This window comes from Sciurus vulgaris (assembly GCF_902686455.1).
Source record: "Sciurus vulgaris genome assembly, chromosome: 7".
Lineage (NCBI taxonomy): Eukaryota > Metazoa > Chordata > Mammalia > Rodentia > Sciuridae > Sciurus > Sciurus vulgaris.
Genome location: NC_136467.1, coordinates 7,552,515 through 7,564,911, shown reverse-complemented (window position 1 = coordinate 7,564,911; position 12,397 = coordinate 7,552,515). Strand labels below are relative to the sequence as shown.

The 12,397-nt window shown below is 43.9% G+C and overlaps 1 pseudogene across 1 annotated transcript; it reads left to right on the top strand.

Annotated features, from left to right (window-relative positions):
• Positions 1–3,854: 3,854 nt before the first annotated feature.
• Positions 3,855–4,671, top strand: LOC306665672 (immediate early response 3-interacting protein 1-like; annotated as a pseudogene). Its single transcript has one exon. The product of its transcript is annotated as an immediate early response 3-interacting protein 1-like (transcript).
• Positions 4,672–12,397: the final 7,726 nt, after the last annotated feature.

The window sequence follows — 12,397 nt, the reverse complement described above, 5'->3', positions numbered from 1 at the left end:
GAAGAATTGGGATACAGATGGTGTCAGGAGTGGGGCCAGAAAACAGACTCATGCAATTATAAGCTTCCTATTGGCAGAACTTGATGCTCTCTGAAGCGTGAGGGGCAGAGGAACAGGAGAAATCCAGGGGAAGGCCAAGCGCTGCGGCCGAGGAGACTGAACAGTGGAAAGAGAATAAAGGAGCAGAGTCTGGTTTGAGGACAGATGATGGGTGGGACTTCCCTACACCTGTGCACACATGCGGGTGCACACACACGTGCACACACACCTACTCAACCATTTAAACCTATGTCTTCTCCCACAATGTGCCAAACTGCCACAATCACACTTCATCTTAATCATTGACTGATTGTTTCCTCGCCTGTGCATAAGCCCTGGAGGACAGGACTGTTTGCTTCCCCAGGGGTTCATTTCCAGAGTCATTAGACAGCCTAGCTCACCGTGGGCACCAGTAAAGATATATGCAAGGAACCTGATCAGTTCCGGATCATAATTAAGAATCAACCATATATTTTTTTAGTTGTGTGAAATCCTTTTAAAATGAAAACTGAAGTTATTTATTAAAGAGGCCGGAGCTATACACACCAAGGATCCTGGTTCCCAACCCACCACTGCCCTTGCCAGACGTGACAAGGGACTTAACTTTGGGGTATCCTTCAGTCATGAGCACAAGCACAGTTAGGGATTTGGACAAGTGTGACTGCTGAGGTCCTGCCCAATCCAGATGTTTTACCAGAAAGGAAGACATGTAACAGGGCTGGCCAAGAGGGGAAAACAGTAATGCATTCGATTCTTTATTGAGTTAAAAAAAAAAAAAAAAATTAAAGCCCTCAGGAAAACAGAAAGCCCAGACCATGTGTATCCTGGCCATCAAACTGTTCTGCAACTTTTTGGATGTGCGTGGACTTACAAGTCGGAGAAATCAGCTCCAGAGTGGGACCTGCCACATGCTTTCTGTGCACTATCACCTTCGTCCTAAGGTCCTGTGGTTCCACTAGTGAGGAGGGTGAGAAGTAAGTGAAGTGGAGCCTTGGAGTTGGCAGGACGCTCAGGGTCGCCTGGGTTTCCCCGCCAGCAGCTCAATGTGTGCTCCGGACTCTGTTTTCTTGCCAACGTCAATCTGTCCCTAAAAGGCCCCGCGTTGATTCTGCTTCTAAATGGTTTTCCCTTTTTGCAAAGCATCATTCTGTCCCCACGAAAAGAATGTGAGCTCAGAGGCGTCTTTGTCCAAAACATCTTTAAGGGCAAATTCTTTGAGCGCTCGAGACGTTCAACACACAGTAGATCCTTTCCTCACGGAGGCCTGACTTTAGCTCTGGCAGGAAACATTGATTCGTTTTTTTCCATAGTTCCATTCATTGTGACTTCCTAAGGACATTTCACTGCTGACAATTTAACTAGAAAAGAAAGTATGTGTTATTCTTGCTAGACTTAAAATAAGCTTGAAAAACTCTTTTTTGCTATTTGATACAGAAAACATTAAAAAATGATGTTGGACCATCAACTTTCTGTGAATCAGGTCGTGCTAGGTGAGAAGGTTGGTTGAAGGAGTTTGTCATGCCCTTTAAAAGCGAGAAGGCTGTTTTACAGGCACTCGTCTGTCTCCCCTATTCGTTAATCCTGTGTGTTATTATGCCCAAGAGCTTCTCCTCCTGGGCTGAGCCAAGTCATGGCTGTTTCTGCGTCTGGATTGCTTTTATGGTCTCCTGATCACCTCCCCAGTCCCGCACTTGAGCTCAAGGTAGCAGCCGTAGCAATCCTAAAACATAAGGACATTTTAAAACCCACTCCTCGACTTCAAACCCTCCAATAGCTCCCAGTTCACCCTGAGCAGAATTCAGAGTCCCAACCAAACCTCTTAAAAATAAAGAATATTAATTTTGACTAATATGATAACTTTACACATTCACCGGGTACAATAGGATTCTTCTCTCTGTGTGTGTGTGTGTGTGTGTGTGTGTGTGTGTGTGTGAGGCACACCACTGTCTCAGGGTCACAAGGCCACCTGATCCCTCTAGCCGGAATGCTTTTCCCCAGGTGCCACCTGGCCGTTCCCTTCTTTCTGGCAACGCTCACCTTCTCAGAGAGGCCTGCTTGACCACCCACTTAGCAACTGCAACTCGGCCCCCTCCTCCCCTTTCCCTTCTTTATTTTTGGCCCCTCACACCTTCTGACCTATTGGAATGAATTTGCTTGAGATGCTCGTTCTCCTTGTGAGCAGAATGAAGGCACAGTCGCTTGCTCCCTGGTAAACGCTCTCGCTCTCCCTGGGTGCCTAATTTAGTACCGTGCAGGGTGGGGCTCTAAATATTGGTGGAAGACATGAGTTGGGCATTTTCATGTGTGATCTTAATAGAGTCAAATTTTAACTTTCTATTTAGTTTAAAAGTATATAAAAGTAAAATCCATCAACCTTTTCGGACATCCTTGCTTAATGTAAAGCAAACCCTCCTTTTGTAGACTCAGCAAGATTCAAGTTTTGCATTCATCTGGTGCTTTGGATGTTCTGGAGTCTCGCCCTTATACCATTGCCTTTGGTTGTCCTGTGAACGGCCAAGCACCTGCAAACACTCTTGGTCCCAGATTCCAATGACTTATTGGTGGCCACAGGTGTTTTGAACCCCAGATAAGTGTTCTTTTTGCCATTCATAGCCTTTGTTTATTTATGCAATAAATATCTGCTCATTACATGTCAGGCACTTCTTAGGCACTAAAGATACAGCAATACCTGTGTCCTCATGGAGCATACATTCTAGGGGAGGGAGAAAAGACAATAAGCAAATCAAAGGTGACATGCAACATGCCAGGTTGCAGGAAATTAGACCAGGGTGAGGTGCCTTAGATGTGGTGGGGACTACCATTAAACAGGAAAATTGCCCAAGGTGACAACAGGCAGAGACAGAGCAAGCCTTGTGGATCTCTGCAGTGTTGCACAAACGCAAAGGCCCTGAGGCAGGACGGTGCCTGGACATTTGAAGCATGACAAGGCGACCACAGTGGCTGGAGCTCAGTGAGTAGTGGAGAGTGCCATTGAGGTGGACAGAGAGAGCACAGGGGCTGGGTCCCACTGGCTTTCCAGACACTGTAGACTTTGATTTTACAGAATGAACTGGGAAGCACTGAGGGATTTGAAGAGAGAAGTGGCAGGCACTGACTTACCTTTAAGAACCATCTGAGCCCCAGGGAGGCGAGGAGAGCCAGGAGGGCAGCCCTAAGAGATGATCCAGCCGAGAGATGTCAGCTACTTAGACCAGGGTTGTGGCAGTGCGGTGTGCAGAGGGGGTCTGACTCCAGATTTATCTTGCAGTTGGAAGATGTTGCTAATATATAGGACATGTAATTTGAGAAAAACAAGATGCTGATGAATTTCAAGTTTTCAACTCCAGCAACTGGAAGAATGGGCAATGTGTACCAAAAGGGAGAGGACGGTAAGTAGACGGCATTCTCCCTGGCTCTGCGGCTTTGATTGACTCATGGGGTGTGGCTGAAGTCAGGTCCACTGACTCTGTGTCCAAGTTGAGGTGTCCCCGGCAGAAGCAGGGCCCAGCTGGGCACTTTAAGTACTTGCTCATGTCCCCTGGATGCTTCTGAAGAAGTTCGTATGAGTCTACACACCCAGATGACTGAGGGGCTCTTTCTTACCTCTCCCTTCTGCGCTGATTATCACCAATTTCATGAAAGTATTTTTTTCTGATTATTAAAGCAATGTTTTTCTTGACAAAAATTTGAAAAATCAGAATGAATAGAGAATCTTAATACAACAACATCTTTCACTATTTTGGAGCATATATTTGTGCTTTTAGGAACTAGAATCATACTGTTCAACACAGACAAACTATATATGTATCTGTGGGTATATATGTATCTATCTGCCTTCTTCTCGGTGCCAGGGTTTGAATCCAGGAGCATTCTACTACTGATCCACATCCTCAGACCCTTTTGTATTTTTTATTTGGAGACAGGGTCTAAGTGGCTTAGGGTCTCATTAAGTTGCTGAGGCTGGCTTTGAACTTGCCGTTCTCTCGCCTCAGCCTCCAGAGCCAGGATCACAGCATGCAACCACCACATCCGGTTTTATTTGCCTTCTTAACTTGGCATTGTTACTTCATGGAGCACCTTACGAATCCTCAGGTATAAACCCAAACATGGCGTTGATGACCCCACGGTATTTCTTTTCCTATATGCTGTAAATGATTTGATATTCTCTGATTGTTGGGTATTTGTATCAATTTTCCATTTTATTAATGTGCCTTTATATGAATCATTATGTATCTTTGAATTCTTCAACTCGAGCCCCTGGAACTGGAGTTATAAGGTTCAGAGTGAATGTATGTTAGACGTGTCCCTCCAGAAGGAGTGTACTGGGCGGTGCGCCATGGTGGCGGGGGAGGGATCCGTTGGGCCTCATGCAGGCTCCCAGTGACCGTGGCCTTCACCCCGTATTCACTACCTCAGGCAGCCCTGCTGTGCTTCAGTGCCACGGTGCTGTCCCAGGAGTGCTTTCTCAACAACATTGGCTGGGGCACCTTCCTGGGGATTGGCAAATCCAGAGAAGAGCCAGGAATTAAATCTCAGCTAATGAACCTTATTCTATCCGTAGGAACTGTGATGTGAACGCCATTGATTATAGTAAGCTCAGTTGCTATCATGCTGCTTTTGTCATTTGGGTGAACATCAGTGGGAGAAATGGAGACCTAGAAGAAGAGAGTCCAGAGGAAGTTATTACTTTAGTCATTGCTAGAATGTTCATTTCTTTGCGGGCTGCTCCACTTGACAAAAATGTAAAGTTGACAGGAACACCAGAGTTTCTATTAAAAAAAAAAAAAAAGAGTATCTTAATTTTCACTTCTAGCAGCCTTGTCAAAGAGTAAAGCCATTTCACCATAGCTTCACTGAAACTGCGTATCAGTTATTTTTACATTATTTTACAACACAGTGGAAATGATTTATCAGTGATATTATTTATTATGCTTTTTTATTGGCATAGATTTTCTTCAGATTTTTCTAACTTACTTGGTCCAACCACTCATACAGTAAGGATAATGATTTTTTTTTTCCTATTTGGGGTAATTGCATTTTGGTTTTTAAAGGCACTATATGACCTATAAAGTTTTCTCACTATATGTAGTCAAATTTATCAATACTTTTCTTTTCTTTTAAATTTATAAAATTATTTACTATGAAAGTAATCTAACTCCACATATGTAATTATAAAGTTTATAATTCAAGGTTTCTAAATTTTAACTGTTTTAAAGTTACTTACTTTTATGCATAAAGGTAAGCTCCTAAACTGCCTTGTCCCCTGAAGGTAACAAAATCTACTCTCTTAGGTCAGGAATTTCTAGGACATATTCCAAATTCAGTCTCTCATCAGTTACTTTTAGATTAAGGCGGCAGAACAGTGAACAGCCCGAATGAACAGTTCTAGTAATTTGAATGTCTGGGGTCTCTAGATTTCCTTCTGTGTAATTTATGAATCAGTCAGGATACGTTTGGCTGTGCTGCAGTAATAAGCAGCCCACATGTCTTCCATGCCCCATCCGGAAGTGCTCCCCTCCTTCCCACCCCTAGACCGTTGCCCAGAGCTGGTCATGTGGTCTCGTCTACCACAGGGCTGGGAAGGCGGGAAAGCAAAGGCAATGCTCACGGTGCTGTCCTAAGGCTGGCCTCGGGAGCACAGCCTGAGGCTGCTCCAAACGTGCCTTCAGACGTTTGAAAACAGCAATTGCCTTGTCTTCCCCCACATCTACTCCCCGCCACGCACTCTCTGCCCTGCATGGTTTCTGGGTTTCAGGAAAACAAACCCTCCTCTTTTGATCATTATGATGCAGTTTCTTATTCCCTTGCCATCCTGCTGAACCTTTTCTGGATTCCTTGTCCCTTAATAATGTCCATTACTAATACCCCAAAGGTCTTGCTATTCGAAGAGCCATGTGCATAATATTCATTTTCCGTTTCATTACCTCTTGGCCTTGCCGTCCTGAAGACTGAGGCTTCTTCGTCCTCTTCACACCAGGCCTTTCTACCCACCAGCACAAGGCCGAGCAACTTCAGTTGTCAGCTTAATTGTGCGGACCAGGATTCCAGCCAATACAAGAAGCGTATCCTAGGGCCTTAACCAGTAGGCACTTCAATAAGCCGCTCTAATTGCTTTCCTTGCTTGTCCCCTGCTTGGGTCACGCCACCCCGTCCAGTCCCTCTGCTGCTGCTACACGTTTTCCCCACCAGGCCTGGGTGAATCACAGCCTTGAAAAACAACAGCACTGAACTGATAGCGATTGGGAAAGTCTTTCAATCTCCCCACCTTAGAATGGGGAAGAAGGGGATTTTCATAGCCCTTTTCCCCAACTCCTCACATTATTTTTAGGTAGGAAAGTTTGCCTCGTTGGATCTTGTCGCTCTTGTACTGAAAGTTTTGCCTTGGTGGCCCCTCCCCCTCCCTCCCCGAGACAGATGGTGACAATGAACCTGAGGGTCTCCGAGGGCCAGGCTTCTTCATGATGCGGCAGCCAAGAGATTTAGCCTTGGTGACTCTTGAGAATTCTTTCAGATTCATGTGATGTTGACTTCTGTGTTACCCAATTAGGCCTTATTTATGTGGAAAGCCTACTTCATATGCTAAGTAGGAATACCTGCCTTTACGACCTATATTCAAAATCTGAGTGACAGCTCGTCATCACATGTACAACAAATCCTGGTTTTTGGACCGAAAGCCATGGTTTGTTACATGTTACTGTTAGCCTGGATTCAAACTTTTATTGGGACACTTTAGTTTATTAAACCAAAGTTTAAATTTGCCCTTTAACCTACCTGAGAGTTTCCAAATCCATATTCACTTACCTTCATCTTCTGACTCCGTCATGACCATGACCGGGTATTAGTATGCTGTTTTCAAAAGTGTGATCTTGCTGATGAGCCCCCCACCCCCCAGGAAACTGGTCAAGTCAGACCCATGTGGAACTGCAACTCATCAGATCACACTATCTGTGGCTCCCAAACCCCGTAGTTCTACGTGTTGCCCTAGAGGAAATTTCGAGCATTATTTCCAAAACGCTTTTTGGTTCCAAGTAATGTGAGTAGGCCTAGCAATTAACCAATCTCCAGCCAAGACTGAAATATCAAAGGTTAGTCCCCAGAGATGGCAGAGAGCAAAAGAATGGGAGCTCTTGTTGTAAAATCCAGCTGTGTTGATTTTACAATCCGGGACTGGAAAAGGGCCAGCAGACTTCATTAACCTCTTCAATATTTCTCAAGGTTTCTCTGATGTCTCGGATGCCAATTATTCTTCAAGAATTCGGGTTCCTCAAGAGGGGAGGCCTGCTGGTACAGTCGGCAGGGCTCAGGGCTGTCAGAGGGAAAGGTCGTTCCAGCACAGGGTCCCCTTCCATCTGCCATCTTAGTCAAGTCCAGGGCCACCCAAGGGCTCAGAGGAGGCCTCCCAGGAGAGGACGGGTTCCCACACAGGTCCCCTGAGATGGCTCCATCCTGACTGCAGCACATTTCTCTTGACAGTCCTGGCCCTTGCCTTGCTCCTTATGACCTTGGCCTCAGATTTGACTTACAGGCTGAACGCCCGGACATCTCAGCCCTGATTCTGCTTTCCTGCTTCTCACTCAGTACCTGCCTATCATCAGCACACCCTAAGGCTCTCCCCCTGGGTCTGTCCCAGCTCCGAGGGTCGGTCTGCAGAGCTGTGCTCCCACCTGAAATGCCTGCTCTCACTAATCAGGAACCTTGCGGAGAGAACTCAAATGACACTTAACCCAGCTTCAATGTACTTGAAGAAAATGGACATGTGTCACTGAAAGTGCGAAAACTGAAATTTACTCAAACATAGATAAGTTAGCAAACTTTTGCATGCAAATTCACACTGTATAGAAATGGCAATAGAATCATGTAATGACGGGGCCCCTTCATAGAAATTTTTTCTGTAGCATTAACGATAGGTCCAGGTCTCAAATAGGGAGGAGGCTGGGATGATATACATGGACTATGAACCTATAAATCTTTTAAAAAGTCATTTATTACTCTCCTTGTCAAAAAAGAGTAGTCTTGTACATTCATTTCTCTTGAAGTATTAATTCTGGTAAAGACTATGTTTATATTGTCATTAAAAGTCTATAAGCTGAGAAACTTCAATAGACGCCAACCATCAAAATGTGTGAAACACCTAAAGTACTGATATAATTGATACCCTCTTCAATACTTGATAAATACCAGTTTCCCTCCCTTGACCTCCAATACACAATCATGTAGTTATGTCTGGGTTTACAATTATAAGGCCTGTACTCAAAAAAATCACAGAAAAACAGTCTACCCTGGTCTTCTCTAGATTCATAGGTTATATTATTTTATTATTTTTTGCAGTAATGGGGATAAAACCCAGGGGTACTCTACCACTGAGCGATATCCCCAACCTTTCTATTTTTATTTTTTTTTAAGACAGAATCTCACTAATTTGCCTAGGCTAGACTTGAACTTGTGATCTTCCTGCGTCAGCCTCCCGCGTTGCTGATATTAAAGGCATGTGCCACCACGCCTGGCCTCTCAAGTTCTAAAAAGCCAGACTGACTGTTTATATGGGACACCCAGAACTCTCTAAACAAAAGGAGATAATAAAATATTACAAAGGTCCCTTCATGAGAATTCCAAATGGCTTGGTAGATGCCCCCTCAAGAGGGTGGCACCTAGCTCCGCACTCCTTAAATGCATACTGCACACAGCTCTGTGGTTTCCTTCCAAAGAGTTCAGTATTCAAAGGGCGCAAGAGTCACTAACCTGGAGAAACCCGCAAACTGCCTCAGGTGGGGGTCAACACCAACAGGGATGAGCACCCTTGCTAAGGCGAGACGAGAGGGCACGTCACCTCTGTGGTCTTCCTCCCCAAACCCACAACTCCAGCCAAGAGAAAAACACCAGACTAACCCCAGCAATGAACTTTCTATAGCGTGCCTGACCCTAACTCCCTAAAACTGTCATCAAAAGCAGAGAAAGCCCCAGAGACAGTCACAGCCCAGAGGGACCTAGGAAGACATGGTGACCAAATGTAATATGTGCCTGGGGGGTGGATCCTGGAACCAAAAACCTGAATAAAGTAGGGGCTTCAGGAAATACTAATGGATACACGTTGGTCCATGGATTGCGACAATTGTACCATACCAATGTAAGATGTTAATGAGAGGGGACACTAGGCAAATGGGGACTCCCTATACTATCTGCACACTGGTTCTTAAATCTGAAACTTTTCTGAAATAAAAACTTGTTGAAAGGAATGATAATAACAGTCCACCCTAATAGGCTGTATGGCTTCTCTGCACCCAGGTGTGCCTTGAAATAGCTGGCTCTAGGCCACCCAGCCATTGGACTCTGACCTGCTGACCTGGCTCTGGACATTTTCTAGGACCCAAACATCTCTGATTACATCTTCTAAATTTCTCCACACATCTGGAACCAGGTCTAAGTTCCCAGGAACTTAGGATGAGATTCCGCCCCAGGACAAAGTCCCCTGGACACAGGAAGACTCTTGCTCTTCACTGCCTGCCCAGACCCTAACCCATCTACATCTTGAGTCTTCACATGGCTGACCACTGAAGGAGTCAAAATCTGAAGTGTTATCTGTTTTTTATGCTTAAATTCAGATTAATGTTAAAAATGATTTTGTATCTGCTTTTGCTTTGTCAATCTTGCAAAGGTATTTGGCCAATAAATGGATTTATACCTTGGTTTGACAATGCTAGTTATTATGTTTTAGTTTTAAATATTATCAACATTCAGGTCTCTTCCCATCTCTACCCAAGAAATATCACATGTTCTATTACAGTGTGCATTAGAAGATCTACTCTGGGCATTTGGCTACATTTTAGATTCATTTTATTTTGAGATTTTTAAGGATTAGGTCTTTGTCTCGTGGATTAATTAAACTGACATTTGTATTATAATAAGGTAAGGTAGTGAGAACACTTTTGACACAAAAGGCAATTGGGTCAACCCTTATTTTTTATGCTCAGCTTGAAAAATATTAGAGAAAGGAGTTAAATAGCAAACTGGTTCAGTTGGTTACTAGATTGACTTGTGTTGGTACTGAAGGAATAATTTATATGGTAGATTAAAATAAATTATTTTAAGGGCTTGATCCTTTTCCAAATAAGTATGCATATTGCTATCACCCAGGGATTTATTATTAGTGATTTTATAGTACCACCAAGTCACCTCTGAATCATTGCTCATTCATGCTAATCTGGGCAAAGTCCAGTCATAACCAGAGGTCTCTAAAGGAATAGCTCTATTTTATCATTTTTAGCAGATAGAATGATGTTAATAGTTAGCCCTTTGTCTTTCATGTTTTATAGTTGAAAGAATTTTGGAGTCAAGTACATATGGGTTCAAATCCTGGCTCTACCATTTATTGGCTCTGTGATTTTGTATTGCATAGTGATGCAATCATGTCCCTAATCTCAGTTGCTACAAATGAAAATGAGGCAATGGCACTGATTTTACAGTAATGAACTGATTCATCTAAAATGCCTACCTACACTGCAGTATAAAATATCTAATATGTGTTCATTTTCTTCCAGCTGAATTTATTTCTCTATTCATATTCTTTCTCCACTTCAGACATTATATCTAAGAGCATTTGACACACACAGGGAAACAGACAACCACAGGTTGGCCAGAGACAGAGGATGCTAAAAGTCCACTTGGACCTAATTAATTGAGTCTGCTGGGAATGGGAATTGGTGAGCTATGTGATGACAGTTTGGCAGATGTCACATCTCAGAGTCAGGACCATGCAATGAGACCCTGAGAGAGGAAAGGCTACGACTGGGTAGAGGAAGCCGGCCAGGGGTAAGTAGTGAGGGTGAGCCAGGACCTGTCTTCTGCTTAAGGCAGTATTTGCATCTCTTTTGTTTCCTGTGAAAAGCCCTGCTTCCCCTGAGTCAAGAGGAGCTTGCTTCTGTTCCTTGAAGCCAAAAGAACCTGGCTAGCGAACTATCACCAGATAGCAGATGCACAGAAAACACATAATCCTCCAAGGAAATTGTGACTCGCTCCTGTCCAAGTCTCATGGAAACCTACGTCTTCCAAATCATTGGCTTTGGAGGGATTAATTAAGAACACTATTGCATGGAAAATGGGATGTCATTCATTTAAAGGTTAGGCTCCAAACCGTGATATTTATAGAATTAGATCTCATCTTGGAATGGAGAATAAGCAGTCCGAGTGCCAACAACCCTACTCTGGGTCCTGATCAGTGATCTTTCAACAATCATTTTTCTGTTTTCCTGCCTGTTCCTCCTTGTGTTCATAGGAAGAGAGCTTTATGAACCTGGGTTAAAAAAGATGCTCTGAGTGAAAGCATATTGGTTTTACAAGACAATGAATTTCATGCGTGACCTTGTCGTGAAAGTCTCTGCCCAGCTCTGAAGTGTGCACGAATACCAAGGTGACAGCACCAGGCAACACGGGGGTTATCTTTTGCACATGTGTTTGCTAACAGCATGAGTGTGTCAGACTCAGTGGAGAGCACTGTAACCCCCAACACACTAGAGACATCTAGAATTCTCTTGCATGAACCACATAAATATGGCAATTTATCTGTGGTGCCAAGTATCAGTTTGTACTGAGACAGAGTGTGAGGCTGTCCCCTCTCCTGGCATTTTGCCTTTTCGACAACTGCTAGGAACACAGGCAGACTCTACAGAGGACATAAGAGCCATTTTAGGATGAACAGGACCAGTGGCAACAAACATTAGCACATTTTGCTGGCTTACTTACTTACACATTTTGCTTCGAGCTCTTTTTCTAATTTATGTTGCTAGATATATTTATTTGCAATTATTTGTTTGGCACCTGCCAAGCAAAATTCCACAAAGAATTTCCAAATTCACTTTGCACTTCTTCCATTGTGAGCTCCTGAAGGACTGAGATTTTGTTTTCCATCTGTACATCCTCAGCATTGAGGGTAGTGGCTTGTGACACATTTATTGAATTAATAACTTTGTAGCATGTTGGTCTCAAAAGGGGATTGGATCCTTTGAAGTTGATTTTTATGCAATGGAAGCAGAGCATATATAGAAAGTGAGTGGGTTCAGAACCCAGGAGTTCACATGCTGGCTCTGATGTATCATCTGCACCTTGTGTAAGCAACCTCAGCTCTCAGCCTCCACCCTAACCTATGCCATGGGTTACTCCACAAGTATCTTGTGAAGCCTGTGGTGTGAGGTGTATGTGAAGTTCCCAGTGCAGAGTGGTGCTCCTGACGTGCGTAAGCTTGTAAGTGTTGAATGGTTAAGAACGAGGGCTTGGAAGTCTGATCTTGGCTGCAGTCAAGTTCTACCATTGTCTTGCTGTGCAATGTGAACCATATGGCACTGCACCTGACATAGTAACGAATAAA